We start from the raw sequence: 13,379 nt of genomic DNA on the forward strand, positions 1-13,379 counted from the left end.
TATCAAAGATGGTACACTACATGACCAAAGTATGTGAACACCTGCTCGTCGAACATCTCATTCCAAAATCATGGGCGTTAATATGGAGTTGGCCCCCCCTTTGCAACTATAACAGCCTCCACTCTTCTGGGAAGGCTTTCCACTATATGTTGGCACATTGCTGCGGGGACTTGGTTCCATTCAGCCTCGAGCATTAGTGAGGTTGGACACTGATGTTGGGCAGTTAGGCCTGGCTTTCAGTCGGTGTTCCAATTCATCCCAAAGGTGTTCGATGGGGTTGAAGTCAGGGCTGTCTGCAGGCCTGTCAAGTTCTTCCACACCGATCTCGACAAACCATTTCTGTATGGACCTCGCTTGTGCACGGGGGCATTGTCATGCTGAAACAGGAAAGGGCCTTCCCCAAACTTTTGCCACAAAGTTGGAAGCACAGAATTGTCTGCAATGTCATTCTATGCTGTAGTGTTAAGACGTCCCTTCACTGGAACTAAGGGGCCTAGCCCGAACGATAAAAAAGCCTCAGACCATTATTCCTCCTTCACCAAACTTTACAGTTGGCACTATATGCATTCGGGCAGGTAGCGTTCTCCTGGCATCCGCCAAACCCAGATTTGTTTGTCCAATGGAGTGGAGCTTTACACCACTCCAGACAATGCTTGGCATTGCACATGGTGATCTTAGTGTGGCTACCCGGCTATGGAAACCCCTTTCATGAAGCTCCCGACAAACAGTTATTGTACTGATGTTGCTTCCAGATGCAGTTTGGAACTCGGTAGTGAGTGTTGCAATTGAGAACAGACGATTTTTAGTGCTTTAGCGATCTTTAGCGATCTTCAGCACTCGGCTGTCCCATTCTGTGAACTTGTGTTGCCTACCACTTCACAGCATGTAGCCTAGTGTAGAGCGTCGGGCCAGTAACCAAAAGGTTGCTAGATCGAATCCCCGAGCTGACAAGGTAAAAATCTTTCGTTCTTTCCCTGAACAAGGCAGTTAACCCACTGTTCCTGGCCATGATTGTAAATAAGAATTTGTTCTTAACTGACTTGCCTAGTTAAATAAGTAAAAATAATCCATGGCTGGGCCGTTGTTGCTCCTAGGCATTTCCACTTCACAATAACAACACTTATAGTTGCCCGGGAAGCTCTAGCAGGGCAGACATTTTATGAACTGAGTTGTTGGAAAGGTGTCATCCTATGACAGTGCCACGTTGAAAGTCACTGTGCTCTTCAGTAAGGCCATTATACTGCCAATGTTTGTCTGGAGAAACGTCACACCAGGGTAAGCCTATACGATACTGCTAAGCACTCTTATGTAATACCCCTGTACTTGCTGCTCCGGATTTTGAAAGACCGTTTAAACTTGAGGTAGATGCTAGTGCCAGAGGTGCTGGTGCTGTTCTACTGCAGCATGACAAGAGTGGAGTGGATCATCATGTTTGTTATTTTTCTCGAAAATGTAACAAATGTCAGGATAACTATGCAACCATCGAACAAGAAGCTCTAGCTTTGTTGTTAGCTCTGCAATACTTTGAAGTATATATTGGTTCCAGTGCCCTACCAGTGATGGAATATACTGACTATAACCCCTTAGTGTTTCTCCACCGTATGTACAAACAGAACCAGCGCCTTATGCGTTGGGCGCTTATTGTGCAGAATTATAATTTGGAGATCCGCCACAAAAAGGGTTCTGATAATGTATTGGCAGATGCTTTGTCTTGTGTTTAAAAATGTAGGATTTTTGTGTATGTCTCGTTAGGTTGCCTTTGCTCGTTGAACTTGTTGGTATTCGTTGTAAATACTTTGGTCACAATCCTTATAGGGTTGCTCTTTTAAGGGTGGGAGTGTTACAGATACAGGTATCCTGTGTGTATTTGTTTTCTCTCCTTCTGCCCTAGTCACAGGTTGGCAGTCGCCAGTCGCCAATCTGAAGACACACATGCTTTTTATCCTTTACCCAATCCCATCCCCTTTCCCTTGGTTTAAAAGAAACCCAATCAGTTGTCTCTGGAGCTATCTCTCTTTTGTTTTTGCGCCTACTTCTCACATTGTCCGTAATTATGTGAGTATGTATTGCTGTGGTGTATGGCTGTTTGTTTGTTGGTGGGAAAAGGGGATACCAAGCAAGTCGCCCTTGGGCATACATTAAACATATGAAAATATTTTCTAAATAACCTAGTTAGAACTGGGCGGACCACCCACTGTATTTTATTGGTTAGTTAGCTAGCTGTTGTTGAAACAGGCAAAACTAGCTTAAGTTTAAAAAAAAAAATCTTAGTTCTTTAGTTATTTCCTTGGGTCCAGCACAGCACATGTAAAGTGTTGGTTTCATGAGCTGAATTAAAATTACTTGGTCTTGTCATGTAGTGCTCCCTTGAAAAATATATTTTTGTTATCAATGGGACTCCCCTGCCTACATAAAGGTTAAATAAAATTAAAATTGAATACTGTAATCTAATAGTTTTATACGTTCCCCACAAACAAGAAATGCTCCTGCACAAATGTAAGAGTGTAAATGACCTTTGTTTAAACAACCCCTTGAATTTTTTTTTGGGGTGTGTCCCCTTTTGTAAGTATCAATGTGCAACTGGCAATTTGGAAGGGGTGGGTTGTTAAACCATGTTTTGAAATTCAAATTATAATGGTGTTTAACAATGCAAGTGTTAATGAATTTACTTGGTCACAGACCTGGGCAGAAAATAGTTGTAATTTGTAGTTTATTTTAAATACCAACTTTTCAAATACTCTAGGTTGTTGAATGTAGAGTTTTAAAAATTGAGTTTTCAAAGGCAATTATTTCCTTTGTTATTCATATACGGGTCACAGAAAAGCAAATTATGTTTGAAAGTATTTTGCATATCTTTCAAAAAACCAAATAATATTGGAAGTGCCTTCAGAATGTTTTCACATCCCGTTTTCCACATTTTGTATTATAAAGTGGGATTAAGATGGATTTAATTGTCATTTTTTTGGTCAACGATCTACACAAAATATTCAAGTCAAATTGGAAGTGGAAGAGAAATTCTAACATTTGTAAAAAAAAAATTAAAAAAATTTAAAAAGAAGAAAAAGAAACACTAATGTATCTTAATTAGGTAAGTATTCAACCCCCTGAGTCGATACATGTTACCTGTGAGTATTTCTGGGTACGTCTCAAAGAGCTTTCCACACCTGAATTGTGCAACATTTAACCATTATTCTTTTCAAAATTCTTCAAGCTCTGTCAAACTGGTTGTTGTTCATTGCTAGACAACCATTTTTTGGTCTTGCCATAGATTGTCAAGCAGTCAACTGTAACATTCGCAGTCTTCTTGGTAAGCAATTCCAGTGTAGTTTTGGCAGTGTCTGTTGGAAAGCAGACTGAACCAGGTTTTCCTCTAGAATTTTGTTTGTGCTTAACTCCATTCAGTAAAAACAATGTATCCTGGAAAAACTCCCCAGTCCATTACGATTACAAGCATACACATAAAATGATGCAGTCATCACTATTCTTGAAAATATAGACAGTGGTACTCAGTAATGTTGTATTGAATTTACCCAAAACATAACATATTCAGGACAGAGTTAATTGCTTTGCCAATTTTTTTTTTCAGTATTACTTTAGTGGCTTGTTGCAAACAGGATGGATGTTTTGCAATATTTGTATTCTGTACAACCTTTTCACTTAGTCAATTAGGTCAGTATTGTGGAGTAACTGCAATCACAGCCATTCAATTTAATCAATTTTAAATTCAGTCTGTAACACAAAAAAAGTGGTAAAAGTCGAGGGAACTGAATACTTTCTGAAGGCACTGTATGCAAGTCATTTGAAAACACCAACATGTTTATTTGATGGCTGCCAAATATTTGAAGAACCAAAAACTACAACAGCTAGTTGAATTAGTATACTAAATATATACTGAACAAAAATATAAACAACATGTAACGTGTTGGTTTCATGAGCTGAATTAAAACATCCAAGAAATGTTCCATAAGCACAAAATACTTATTTCTCTCACATTTTGTGAGTTTATTTCAATTGACTGATTCCCTTATATGAACTGCAACTCTGTAAAATCTTTGAAATTGTTGCATGTTCCATTTATTTTTGTTCAGTGTATGATCATTAGCACATGGTTTGGAGGGCTCTCAGACATTAATTTTAATATATACCCTAGAAACAAATACGTGAGGGACAGAGAATCATCTCAATATTAGAGTAGACCAAGTTTGCCGTTTCTATATGTCTAACACATGTATTTTCATAATGAGTGAGACATAAGGTAATATAATAACACTTGACATCATGTTCTTATACATGTGTAGTTACTGATTATTACAATAGCAACATTGGTGTTACATAGGACTTTGGATTTTTTCAAATAATTGCATAATAGTAATACCATAGTTATAAATACTCAACTCATTGCTATGCAATTATCAAAACGTTATTTAACAACATGCTAATAAAATGTTGCGCCAAAAGTAATTTGTTTTATTACACAGGCATAAGAGAATAGTTCAATGTTAACTAAATATGGTATTAAATGTCGAAAGGAAAAAAACGGAATTAACTACAGTTAAGGTAGGTTGAAAATCATGTTAGTTTGTATTCTGTGTTAACTGTCCCTTTAAAGATGGTATCGTGTGTGTTTGAAACGAGATGAAAAAATATATTATGGATGCTTAGAAAAAACAATTTCATGTTTGCAAATGGCTTTGAATGTCTCTGCAGTATTTTCAGGTATCATAAAATCAATTTCAGCTTTCGACCTTTTCAGTGGCCTGTTGATAGTCATATAGTAGTTGAGTGTCACAACTTGTTTATACTTCTCTGTACAAAATATCATTAGTTAATTGGTTTGACTTGATTTGTTTATCTGCACCTGGGTCAATGGACATTCACGAGAATGGACATTTACAGAATTTTCAGATATAAATGTATTGTATAGATCTAATATGATCTGCTGTCAGATACATTGGAATAGTATAAGAAATTGTGTGTGCGCTATTCATTATATTTCTATCTGCAACATGCAGTTCCAGATACAGCCATGCCATTTATTGTAGTCACCTCCAAACAAACTATTTGTTCCTCACAAAAGATTGTGAGGAACAAAATTAAACTAGTTATCCCAGGCCTGCTGATGACTACGTCTCATGCTGGGCTTTTTGTGGTTAAAATGTAAAAAATGTTACCCCCTACCCATTTCACCAAAAATAAGTTCAAAAAGTTTAAAAAGAAGGTTCTTGTCTCTGTGAAAATGGGGCTCAGCTTATACTCAAAGTGAACCCACTTCTCCTGCCCTCACCCCACCTAGGGACGAGGAGATCCGGGAGAAGTGTGGTGAGGATGCCGTGCACTACCTTTCTTTCCAGCGCCACATCATCGGCCAGCTTGTAGTTGTTGGGGTTCTGTCTGTGGGCATCGTCCTGCCGGTCAACTTTTCTGGAGACCTTTTGGGTGAGTGTGCCAGATTTCCATTAATTTCTATTAATGATATGTACCTCTTGTTTACCTTATAAATCCCTTATTAATGAGATCACCTTAAGCTAAAGACACACTACATTGTTTTTGTTGTCATATGAGACTTTGTATATAAATAATGTGACTTCAACAAAGAAATAAACAATGGAACAAGATGAAGGAAGGCGTATTCCATCAGATTTGCACATAGAAGTAGCATATCTGCTCTCCATTGTACAGTTAAAAGTTTACAAAATCTCCTATGACAACAAAAACACAAATGGACCAATGGGTCCTTGTTTTGGGTTTATGATATGCCAAAACGGCCCATTAAGGCATTTGCAGTGCCTTAAAAAATTATTCAAACCCTTTGACTTATTTCACATTTTGTTGTTACAGCCTGAATTCAGAATGGATCCCATCTACACACAATACACCATAAAGAAAAAGTGAAAACATACTTGTAGAATTTTTTTGCTAATGTATTGAAAATGAAATACAGAAGTATCCACACCCCTCAGTCAATATATGTTAGAATCACGTTGGCAGCCATTACAGCTGTGAGTCTTTCTGGGTATGTCTCTAAGAGCTTTGCACACTTGTATTGTACAATATTTGCACATTCTTTTTTAAAGTTCTTCAAGCACTGCCATAGATTTTTAAGCAATTTAAGTCAAAACTGTAACTACGCCACTCAGGAACATTCAACATCCTCTTGGTAAGCAATTCCATTATATATTTGGCCTTGTATTTTAGGATATTGGCCTACTGTAAGGTGAATTTGTCTTCCAGTGTCTGTTGGAAAGCACTATTACGTTTATTTTTATCCTAAACACTCCCTGCTCCTTGCTGATGAAAAGCATACCCATAACATGATGCAGCTACCACAATGCTTGAAAATATGAAGAGTGGTACTCGGTGATGTGTTGTGTCAAATTTGCCCCAAACATAACACTTTGTATTTAGGACATAAAGTTCTTATATCTTTTTTTACTTTTACCCCTTTTTCTCCCTAATTTCGTGATATCCAATTGGTTGTTAGTCTCGTCTCATCGCTGCAACTCCCCTATGGACTCAGGAGAGGCGAAGGTCGAGAACCATGCATCCTCCGAAACACGACCCTACAAAGCCGCCCTGCTTCTTGACCCACTGCTCGCTTAACATGAAAGCCAGCTGTACCAATGTGTCGTTGGAAACACTGTCCAACTGACAACCGGGGTCAGCTTGCAGGTGCCCGGACCGCCACAAGGAGTCGCTAGAGCCCGATGAGACAAGGAAATCCCGGCTGGCAAAACCAGGATGACGCTGGGCCAATTGTGCGCCGCCTCATGGGTCTCCCGGTCACGGGATCGAACCCGAGGCTGTTGTGACACCTCGGCACTGAGAAAGTTCATTTCTTTGCCACATTTTTTGCCGTTTTACTTTAGTGCCTTATTGCAAACAAGATGCATGTTTTGTAATATTTTTATTCTGTACAGGCTTCCTTCTTGTCATCACTACCGAGTTCCAAACTGCCTCTGGAAGCAACGTCAGTACAATAACTGTTTGCTGGGAGTTTCATGAAATGGGTTTCAATGGCCGAGCAGCCGCACACAAGCCTAAGATCACCATACACAATGCCAAGTGTCGGCTGGAGTGGCGTAAAGCTTGCAGCCATTAGACTCTGGAGCTGTGGAAACGCGTTCTCTGGAGTGATGAATCACACTTTACCATCTGGCAGTCCGATGGACTAATCTGGGTTTGGCGGATGCCAGTAGTACGCTACCTGTCCCAATTCCTAGTGGCAACTGTAAAGTTTGGTGGAGGAGGAATAATGGTCTGGGACGGTTTTTCATTGTTCAGTTTGGGGATGGCCCTTACCTGTTTCAGCATGACAATGCCCCTGTGCGCAAAGCAAGGTCTATACAGAAATGGTTTGTCGAAATCGGTGTGGAAGAACTAGACAGGCCTGCATAGAACCCTGACCTCAACCCCATCAAACACCTTTGGGATGAATTGGAATGCCGACTGCGAGCCAGGCCTAATCATCCAACATCAGTGGCTTAATGGAAGCAAGTACCCGCAGCAGTGTTCCAACATCTAGAGGAAAGCCTTCCCAGAAGAGTGTAGGCTGTTATAGCAGCAAAGAGGGGACCAACTCCATGTTAATGCCCATGATTTTGGAATGAGATATTCGACGAGCAGGTGTCCGCATATTTTTGGTCATGTAGTGTATCTCGGCTGTTAGGTTGTATTCTTTGGCAGACTACTTTATTTAGGTTGACTATCATAACTAAATTGATACAAGAAAGTCTTATTTAAATTGACAAACAGATAACTAACTACAGATAATATAAATACTTAAAGGAAATGTCTCAAGGAAATGTCTATATACATTGTTCTCTTTTTGTCAGCAGAAAATAATGCATACAGCTTTGGGCGGACCACTATAGCAAACCTGAATTCTGGGTTGGTACATTTTTATAACACGCTTTTGTTATTTTGTTGGTTATTTAAAAAATGGCATTATTTGAAAATAAAGAATGATGGGTAGTTACGGACAATCCCAGCAGGCAAAACTGGTTGCAATATTTTGTTACATCATGATCAGATGATTGTATACTGGTTGTAATGTTTTTAGACATATTTTAACCAACACATTTTTAAAACCTCTTCTGCGTTTTCTCAGGACTAACCTCTTGTGGCTCCACACTTCGTTTGCATTCATATACCTGCTTCTGACTGTGTACAGCATGAGACGACACACTTCCAAGATGCATTACAATGAGGACGACCTGGTAAAGTTTTTATTTATTGATTTATTTATCCAGCTTAGTCAAAGTCGGATGAATGCAATGTCCACTTAATCAGTGGGCTAGTATAGGAACATTTGAAATGTAATTGTTCTGATGTACAGTAAATGTCAACATCTGGTTAACAGATGTGTTATTTTCAGCAGTCATAAATCAAGGCATATGCTCTTTTCCAGGTGAAACGCACTTTATTTATCAATGGAATCTCCAAATATGCCGAAGAGGTCCACATAAAACAACACTTTGAGTAAGCCTTTTTCTGATTTAATTTATTGTCAGGCATCAGCAAGGCATTTGCTTGCACCTGCATGTGGCCCGTGTGGCTCAGTTGGTAGAGCATGGTGTTTGCAACGCCAGGGTTGTGGGTTCAATTCCCACGGGGGACCAGTACGGAAAAAGAAAAAAAAAATATATGAAATGTATTCACTACTGTAAGTCGCTCTGGATAAGAGTGTCTGCTAAATGATTAAAATGTAATCCGTGGTACGTTCTACAGTAGGGTCAGAATTTTTTGATATCATTGATAAAGATGAGCAATAATGACTGTGTAAAATAAAAGAGCGGTCTGGGTAGCCCTTTGATTAGCTGTTCAGGAGTCTTATGGCTAGGGAGTAGAAGCTGTTAAGAAGCCTTTTGGATCTCGACTTGGCGCTCCGGTACTGCTGGGGAAGGTGTCGTGGAAATTCACCGTTAAGGACTCAGTCAAAGTTAATGAACAGATTTATTGTCATGGTCAGAGAGGTTACAACAAACTTAATACTCAAAGTACAAGTCTGTCAGAAGCTCTGAAGGGATGCTCTTCCTTCAGCACTCTTTATGCTCGTGCACAGTCGGCGTCTCTGCTCTCAGGGTGCAATAGGCTGATCATGACCTTGCACATGCAGTTTCTAGGCGTGGGGCCAAAGTAACAATGTGTTCCCATCCTAACACAATAACAAGAAACAATATGCTATATGTAGTCACGCGTTTGCAGACACACAGAGGACACTAAACATTTCCACTACAAAGGATAATAAAACAATTTCTAGAGGTGTTGAAAGTTTCCAAGAGCACGATGGTCTCCATCATTGGGAAATTGAAAAAATATGTAACTACCCAGCTGGCTGTCCATAAGCATAAGGCAAAAGATTCTGTGGTCTGATGAGACCAAAACTGAACTCTTTGGCCTCTTTGGCACTATATCTGGAGGAAACCAGGCACAGCTCATCACCTGGCAGCATGCTTTGGGGATGCTTTTCAGTGGCAGGGACTGTGGGACTGGTAAGGATAGAGGGAACAATGAATGGAACCAAATACAGGCAAATCCTTGATGAGAACCTGCTTCACAGTGCAAGTGACCTTAAACCAGTGTAAAGATTTACTTTCCAACAGGACAATGACCCCAAGCATACAGCCAAAGCAATGCTGGAATGGCTTTAGAAGAAGAATGTGAAAGTCCTTCAGTGGCCCAGGAAAAGCCCAACCTGAATACTATTGAAAATCTGTGGAAATACTTTAAGATTACTGTTCAATGCTGCTCCCCATATAATTTAACAGTCCTTGAGAAAATCTGCAAAGAAGAATGGGAGAAAATCCCCAAATCCAGATGTGCAAAACTGATACAAGACGACTCAAAGCTGTAATTTTGGCCAAAGGTGTGAATACTTATGTAAATGAGATATTTCTGCATTTATTTTTCAATACATTTGCAAACATTTCTAAAAACATGTTTTCACTTTGTCGTTGGGTTATTGTGTGTAGATGGGTGATCATTTAAAAAAAAAATCCATTTTGAATTCAGGCTGTCCATTTTGAATACTTTCTGAAGGCACTGTATGTGGGAAGTGGGTGAAGATCAGTGGTGTAAAGTACTTAAGTAAAAATACTTTAAAGTACTACTTTTGGGGGTATATGTACTTAACTATTTATATTTTTTACTCCATTACATTCCTAAAGAAAATAATTTACTTTTCACTCCATACATTTTCCCGGACACCCAAAAGTACTTGTTACAATTTGAATGCTTAGCAAGACAGTTCATTGGTTCTCACTTCTAATATCCTTATTCATGTCACTGAGGGAGAGAGGGGAATGTAGAATGTTTACATTCTGTCAGAATATGTGATTATTAGACATCAGGGATCCTATGGAAAGGAGAAGGGCCACAGTCTGGTACAAGTCAACAGGACAGCTGTGAGTTGGGGAGGAGTGAGGAATTTGGGCTGAGGTCAGGTCAGATGAAGTGAGGAAGAACAGATCCCTAACGTTTTGTCTAGCAACAGAGCTGTATTGGCTGTTCAGATGTGTAAGGAGGACACTCAGCATAGGAGGAAGAGTTAAATTGCTTCTGTGAATGTCTTTGTCTGTTCAGCTGTCTGACCCATTGGATGAATAAACTTGGTTTGAGCTTTTCATAGTTGTCTGTCAGTTTTTACCCTGTTATTTAGAACCTAACACAGGAAAGTTGTATAATTCACACACTTATCAAGTGAACATCCCTGGTCATCGCCACGCCTTTGGTCTGCCAGATTCACTAAACACACATGCTTCATTTGTAAATGATGTCTGAGTGTTGGAGTGTTCCCCTGGCTATCTGTAAATTAAAAAAGCAAAGTCGTGCCATCTGGTTTGCTTAATATAAAAAATGTCACTGCATTTTAAGATCACTGACTTTATCAACTCATTATAGTATGGTAATTGTTCTGTTTTGTTTTCTCTCCATTGTCACACAGACAAGCACTGTTCTGGATGCTCGAATCTGCTATAACGTAGCCAAACTCATGTCCCTGAATGCTGAGAGGTGAGACCTTTACCTGCTGTTCACCAATTGTGTTCATTCTCACTTTCCTTTAGAATGCTTCATCACAATTTCAGCCCCTAACATATCCAACCCTCACTACATAAAATGGCATTGCTTGACAAAATTGTACAGATGTAGGATTATAGGGCGGCCCAGCCCCTGAAGTGACTACACTGTATGCAAAGATTGTATTTGTCTTGTCTTAAGAATTTAGCCTTCTCTGTGTTGCTCACCACATTCCCCATTCTATCACACCTCTGTAAAGCAGAGGTTCCATTGTCTTTATATCCTGCGGGTCTGATATGATTGGAAGTTAACTCAACAGTAATGCTATTGGTCAACAACTCAGATTTTGAATCCAAACAAGTCAGATTCTTATAAGAAGCTCTTAGATTCATTGTCTCTTTCTCTTTGTTCCTGACCTGTGTTGGTGAAATATACATTGTCTTTCTACCTCTCTCTCCCCCAAGAGCTATGGCACAAGCCATGACTTCTCTCTCGTTCCCGCCCTGATCATACCTAGAATAAGGCCTTGTAACTTAAGCTTGTGCCTTGTACAATTTTATCATTTATTTTACAATAATATTACAGCTTTTTGCCTTTGATAGACAACTCAGACCTTTCTTGATAGCCTATTACTGTAAGTCAACTATAGTTTCTTGCATTTTGCTAAATAATCTTTATGGAGTCAGATAAACATTTTAATAGGCTAATTACATAGTCTTATCACAGGTCACGTGAGGTATATTCTATAGCCTATATGATAAATATTACTTCCCTTTTAATTTGATCACTCTTTTGTTGCTGAGATTTTCCTGCGCTGCAATGCAGATGAGTGATTTAACATAATTTCACTGAAACCCGCACTAATTCACTGAAACCCGGATTATTTTCCTCCGACAATACAGGTGTAATTAAGATCCTACGTCTGTAGTTACTGTAGAAGAACTCCAGGTGGAATTTATTCCTGCCTTTTTTGAAGAAGGGAAAAAAAGGGCTCAAAAGCAAAGAAATTGTTGACCAGACATGGAGATATACATTTAATTCATTACTTCCTCACTCTCAACAAATGGGCCAAGGCAAGTGTAATAGTGTTTGAATTATATATGGAGATACAGGGTTGAGGAGTACCTACATGGGAAGTAACTAAACCTTAACTCTTACTTTAACCATTCAGAGTTAATGCTTGTGGTGTAAAAATACTTTAAAGTACTACTAAAGTTGTTTTTTGGTATATCTGTATTTTATTATTTATATTTTTGACAGCTTTTACTTCACTCCATTCCTAAAGAAAATAATGTACTTTTTACACCATACATTTTCCTTGACACCCAAAAGTACTCGCTACATTTTGAATGCTTAACAGGAGAGGAAAATAGTCAAATTTACGCACTTATCAAGAGAACATCCCTGCTCATCCATATTGCCTCTGATCTGGCAGACTCACTAAATACAAATGCTTCATTTGTAAATTATGTCTGAGTGTGCCCCTGGCCTATCCGTAAATAACAAAGAAAATCGCGCCGTCTGGTTTGCCTAATATAAGGAATTTGAAATGATTTATACTTTTACTTGTGATACTTAAGTATATTTAAAATTAAATACATATTTACTTTTACTCAAGTAGTATTTTACTGGGTGACTTTTACTTGAGTAAAAGTAAAGATACCTTAACAGAAAATGACTCAAGTATGACAATTGGGTACTTTTTCCATCACTGGTTAATGCCTAACCTTAAGAATTTGGAGTTAATGCCTAAACTTAGATTACTTTACTGAGTTTGGGTAATCCAAAAATACCATTTATGATTATAATTTTGGATAGGTAACTGTAACAGATTACATTTAGAAAGTAACTGTTACATGTTTACTTCTTGGATTACATTTAAATGCAGAAAGGATGATTGAGAAAAAATACATGAACTCCTTTCTGTTTTCTCAATGACATTTCAATTCAGCATTGGAAAAAGTTTAAGTTTGTTCCAGATGAGCGAGTCTGACCACAAGTCCGAGACCACTATGATGACACACCAAATGTGTTTGATGGATTATTTTTGTCTTCTAATGCCTCTTCAAGGAATAATCCACTCAAAAACTATATTTTTTTCATTAGTTTAGTGTTAATACAGTGATGTGGCAAGTTACACTTTGTTTCTTGAAAATCCTATATCTTGAACACCCATGATACAAGTCAGTATTCAACATTCATCCATCCATGTCTGAGGATGTCGGGAGATAACGTGGAAACCAGCAACTAGGGGCAACAGTGAGCTCTGTTACCATCAAGTAGGCTTTGGTTTTGCTAGGGTGTTATGAACGGAGATGGTGGATGGGCGTCTGCCTCTGGTTCCAAAGGTTGCATGTTTGAAT

At 38.8% G+C, this 13,379-nt stretch overlaps 1 pseudogene; it reads left to right on the forward strand.

The window, feature by feature from the left end:
* Nucleotides 1-1,365: 1,365 nt before the first annotated feature.
* Nucleotides 1,366-13,379, forward strand: part of LOC106584945 (CSC1-like protein 2) — a 31,886-nt pseudogene continuing 19,872 nt past the window's right edge.

The sequence above is a fragment of the Salmo salar genome, chromosome ssa02 (genome assembly GCF_905237065.1).
Source record: "Salmo salar chromosome ssa02, Ssal_v3.1, whole genome shotgun sequence".
NCBI classification, from domain to species: Eukaryota; Metazoa; Chordata; class Actinopteri; order Salmoniformes; family Salmonidae; genus Salmo; species Salmo salar.